This window comes from Gymnodraco acuticeps, unplaced genomic scaffold (genome assembly GCF_902827175.1).
Source record: "Gymnodraco acuticeps unplaced genomic scaffold, fGymAcu1.1, whole genome shotgun sequence".
Classification (NCBI taxonomy): domain Eukaryota; kingdom Metazoa; phylum Chordata; class Actinopteri; order Perciformes; family Bathydraconidae; genus Gymnodraco; species Gymnodraco acuticeps.
The window spans coordinates 1153680-1159505 of record NW_022992130.1 but is presented as its reverse complement, the minus strand read 5'-3'; the positions used below and the strand labels follow the sequence as shown (position 1 = coordinate 1159505).

Here is a 5826-nt window from a genome sequence, read left to right as displayed (position 1 = left end):
TGAAATAATCTGTATTTGAACTTTACTGTACTAGTACTCACAAAACATAAACTATTAGTTTTGGGTTTTTAATTATTATTAAACTGAATATTCACTCAAATAAATACAAAATATAATAAAATAAACATTAAGGTGCAGCATTTCGATGAACTGAAATAATCTGTATTTGTACTAATACCTAAGCAGCCAGTTTGACATTATGACTTGCTTGTCATTGTATTTTCATGTTTTTTTAAAGAAAAATTAACTTGTCCACATTGCTTGCTGAAAGGGCAGATCTGCTGGCACTAACAATGTCTCCTGCTGTGGAGAACACCCTCTCGCTAGGGACAGAGGTAGCAGATACAGCCAGATAGCGCTTTGCTAACACGGCAACATAAGGATATTTGGCGTTTGTAATAGCTTTGGCTCGGTCTGAACTTTTTGCGAGTGGTGGAGGCTTAAATGCTAGCGGGAGTTAGGTTTGCACAGTCTTTTTTTTTTGGTACCGGTGATATTCACGTTCGGGTGATGCCTTTTCAAATTAGTGTGCAAGTTTGATGTATTGCCAGCCGCGTAACCAATTTTAGTTGAACAATGCCGACAAACAGCTTTGGTTCGGTCCACCTGTCTTTGCCCGTCATCCTTGTACGTAACTGCGAAACCAAAATGTTCCCAAACCGGAGACTTCAATGATGCTGGAGGATTTTCGAGCTCAACTTTATCTGCGTTCGCCATTTCGACAGTTCCTCAAATGACTGACTAAATTTGAACGCATCCCTCTGACCAGCTCTCATGCCTCTCGTCCAATGAAATGACTTGCTCGCTCTATGATATATACCTGAGATTACTTCCAGAAAGTTGTTCATGTTCTCAATTTTTTACGTTTAACGCTATATTCGTTCGGTACACACGTGTACCGAACCAAAGGGCCCATACCGAATAATTTCAGTATGGGTACGTGTACCGTTACACCCCTAATTGATTGATATGATTGCGATTTAAATCAGCATATACTTCTGCCAGGGGATGCCACCCCACAAAATCTCCTGCCACCCTCTTGCCACCCCATGAATATTTGTCTAGATCCGCCCCTGGGTGGATGTCAGAAATAATAAGGAAAAACCTAGGGGAATTAGGGGTTCATGACTTCACATTGAATGGATCTTTTAACATGAGTGAGAGAGCACAGGTCACGGTCCTGTTAGCTTCCTGTTTTGAAACAGTTTCTTATATAAGATAGGATTGCTTAGCAGAAATATAAGCATCAATAAAATAGACGGCACCCATCAAAAGAAGAAGACGAGGCAAAACACGACACACAGACAGTGATGACTGGTTAGGTATTTTATTTCATGGTAAACATAAAATGTGTTCAATCACTCCAAAGGTTCAATCTCCATTATGTCAGGCAAAGACTGTCTTTTTAAATGTGGAGGATATGTGTGAACATCAGAGCTGTTCTCTCAGCAGAGTTTAGAAACAGATCGTCATTAAAACACACAAAATATCTTCACAATAAACAAGACAATAACTGCAGACAGTGGGTCAATAAACAGTTAAAGTCGCACATTTTAAATATATATATATATTATTTAACTTCCTAACTTTTTAGCAAAGGCAATGCAATTAAATATACCATGTCAACAGAGCAGCATGTTAGAGGCTATTTTGTTGTGTAGTGAAAACTCCTGGGTTAGAGATTATAGACATGCAAATGGCCACATGTAACAACCATTATTACATAAGGGCTCACCAACAATCAGTCCATTCATCCACATATTCAAAGCCTATCTTGCCAAGTCGTCTTGCATTTTGCGGGCTGTTGTGAGCACTGCCAGCAAATTTACTTTATCCCCAAACTCCTTCTCACGGTGCTCAAGTAGGATACCCTGTCAGGAGAAGAAAAACTAATATTTACCCATTCAAAACCTAATTAAAATATAAATTCTGTAAATGACTGCTTACCTGATCTCCAGGCCCAATGACGAAGACTCCACCCAGGATGTGTCCTTCACCTCTTATGTTTCCCCTGAAGCCCCTCCTGTAGGCTCTCCAAATGTTCATCCACACGCCAACACGCAGGAACATGGAGAGAAACATCGACCTCTGTTGAGGCCCGTAGAAGTTTCTCTATGAGAATAAAAAAAAGGTAGCTTATTGTCTTAATTTACGTAACCCTTAGTGTTTCCCCTATTATTTCAGAGCCGTGTGTAAAACCAGACCTGCAGATCCACGTAGACTTTCCCAGTGAAGGACTTCTTGAAGCAATCCAGCTCTTTGCCAATGTTTTCTTTTACCACGGCAAACAGAGGGACTTCAAGGTCCTGCAACTGGGACTTCAGAGAGGACAGCTCAGCAGCTTCCTAGAGGAAAGGACAGATAGAACAAAAATGGAATGAATGAATCACTTATTCACTACAGAGTACTGATATCTAACAGGCAAATTATTTCGTACCTCTCTGCACAATAATCATCCGGGTCGCCGTACAACCATGACCACAGCTCCAGTCTTCTCCCACAGAGATTTGGCCCTGTGTCGCTCATGGACTGAAGAGACAAAAGAGTATATTTGAATCTAAATTATACTGACTTTTTTTCATAAGGGATATCTCAGGAAATCATAATTTCAAAAGATAAGACATATCTCGAAAGTTATATTTTGAGAAGTCTTTGTCTTAAGTGCTGTTTGTGAAGACAGCAGGTTTGTTTAATTCTATCCCCACAATAAGAAGTTCAGATTGTTAAAACAGTTTGTACAATCAAGTTGTTACAGTCTTTTAGTACAAAATGCACTCTTATTTGGTTTCCCCATGGTTTCATCATGAGCTGCGATAGAAGAATAGCAACACAAAGAGGGAGTTGTATGCTAAAATGTGCAACTTTGTAGTGCAAAGATGCAGCATATGTACAAGTAAATAGTTTCTGTTTGATTCTGCTTTTGCACTCACTGCCCCCAGTGGACTTCAGTTCTGTGTCCTCCAGCACTTCCAGGTTGGCCCATGCTGGTTTGGTCTGGAACAAGTCTGTGACGGAGCTGATGAGCTCTGCAACAAACAGGCTCACCGCCTTCAGGACCGTGGTCACGCTCACCATGACCCTAAACTCGCTCCACAGCCCCCTTACAAAGAGAACATGTCAAACAAAACAAAAATCAAATCTCACTGCTTCTATCTCAGGAACTTTTAACCGTACTAGATGACTTAAGCATGGTTATTTATATCTTTACAAAGCAAAACAGGTGCATGCTTTGTTCATATTTTTACGCTAATTGTTTTACTTGATGATCAAGAAATAAAGAGCTGCAAAGATCAATGGATTTATAGAATAGTTGGTTAACCCTAACCCACATAAAAAGTCACATTGAAACAGAATATCTATGGGTTTTTAAAAACATCACCTTGGACTTTGAGGAACTATTTTCTAACATTGTATAGACCCAATGATTAACTAATGAATCCAAAGACGAATCTGCAGTTTGATTAAATAGTTGTAGCCCTAAACATGTTACCAAAAGAAAAATACCAATTAGATTTCATAATATACTTTCTAATGGCCTAAAATTAAACTTTAGTTGAATAACAATAGCTCAACCAAAAATGTGATACTCACCAGACTGTGCCTCGCTGATAATGTGGAGGGGAATCTGAAGTTTGCAACCAGCCCCTTAAACCCTCTAAACTCAGATAAATCCAATCCCGGTGAAAGCTTTGCTTATGTGAACGTAACATGAGGGGAATTCCTCAAAGACCGTTGTGAAACAAGGCTCACGTTAATCTGAATCCTCAGTACCAGGTTCAGTGTGGTGCAAAGTGCAGCATGTCACCTTCATTATGTTCAAGATGTTAACATATAAGTGTAATTAATAAACACCAAGTGAAGGTCTTATGTTTACCGCGGAAATACATGTGCTGATTGAGAGAATAACAAATATATTTGTAAGATTAGTAATAATTAACTTTTCTGGTCAGTACCAAAGTTGCTGCAAAGGTCCTGAGACTCTCCAGCTGACATGGTTTTTAGAGCAACAACGCCCCCTGCAGGAGGTCAGTGACATTACAGAGTAATTACACCCAATATACTCAGTGGCTGAATTCAAGGCTGCAGGGCTAACAGTTATTTTCATTACCGATTAACCACACACATTTTTTTCAATGAATACATGTTTATAAATAGTCAGAGATGTGTGAAGTGTTACAGGGCCAAGGGTGAAATCTAAAAATTCCTTCTTTCACTCAATCCCTGAACCAAAAGATATCCATTTTGCTATCTATCACCACTAGTTCAGCATCAAATACTCAACAAAGCTGCTTTTTTCTTTCTTTTTATGACTATATTGATTGCTCAATTATCAGAAATGTGTCTGACTTGACTATAATTAACGAAAATTAAATTATCAATAACATTTTATTATTAAAAATATCATCTCAGGCAAATTTCTGAATGGTAAACTCCTTCATATCAAGTTCATTTTCAAAAACATCCTGTCTCTATTTTATTACCCTTTTTACAACCACAGCCTGTGAAGATAGCAGATCCTCTTTGTAAGAGGAGCCAACAAGTCCATCCCAGTGCGGTGTAAAGGGGGTCCAAGGTGAAAAGAGTGTGTGTGTGTGTGTGTGTGTGTGTGTGTGTGTGTGTGTGTGTGTGTGTGTGTGTGTGTGTGTGTGTGTGTGTGTGTGTGTGTGTGTGTGTGTGTGTCAAAAGTGCATTGCTGGAATGGTATTGTGGTAATATTTCACTCATTGGTGGCAGTGGGGAATGTGCTGAGGGTCCAAAAATGGGTCGAATAGAGAAGGGAAAGATTGACCCTCTGACTCCAGGAGCCCAGCTGTTGCTATCCTCGGACACATGCTGGGCGGTGTGTGAAAGAGTCTGCCTTCTTGCCTACATGCTTGTTTTTGTAGTTGAGAAGCATTTCCTTCCATCAACTATACAATGGTCCCCCCCCCCCAAAAAAAATGATATAACAAAGTGAGGCTGATGCTTGTAATCCATCTGATAATCAGCCATTTTTGAAGGCTATAGGCACATTTCACACATCACAATGATCAATATGTAAGTTTCAGTGAGGTCTCGGCCTGGTCTGATTATACCAGCTGATATTCTTATCACACACACATGCAAACATACACACAAATACACAACAGCCTCTCCTTGGACCAATGGTGCTCATGGGGACAGTGCGGGACCAGCAGCCAATCACAGCTGAAGATTTGCACCCCACCTCCTGTATGGAGTTCTCGTTTTCAGACATTGGTTGACCTGTTAAACTCTTTCTGTGCAAGTGAAGAAACCAATCAGAGAGCAAGGTGGGCAGTCAGAGAGAAAGGACAGGGAGTGCAACATTAATAATTGTCCAAGTTCAATTCGACAGGCAGCATTCAACTCTTTGTTTTCACTTAAAATCTGTATGAGAAATATTGGTGATTTCAATGTTTCTATAACTACAACATTCCACCCTGTAAACAGACAAAATGTAGATAAATACTGAACACACAATAGAAATAGCTCTTAACACAGAAAGCCACCTGTAGCGAAAGAGTTTGTAAAACTCAGAAAATAACAGTGATGGCTATAAATCTCCAGTAATGTTGGTGACAGGCAGTGTGGATTATCTGCTCTTAATTGACATGTAAATCCTTATATAACACAATCTGCACACTCCACAGTCTCTTAACCGAGCGAAACAAGTTCAAGACTGGAAATATCCAAATGATCCTGCCTGCTGTGACTGACATCCAGATGAAACTGGTTGGTAAACAGACAGACACAGTGCGTAGCTGCAGAGGCAAACTGCGTGTCCTTGAACCTGCGGAAAGACAAACAGGTGTTAACAGCCCCAGT

The 5826-nt window shown here is 39.9% G+C and overlaps 1 pseudogene; it reads right to left on the bottom strand.

Moving 5' to 3' along the window:
- Positions 1-1311: 1311 nt before the first annotated feature.
- Positions 1312-3742, bottom strand: LOC117538239 (annotated as a pseudogene).
- Positions 3743-5826: the final 2084 nt, after the last annotated feature.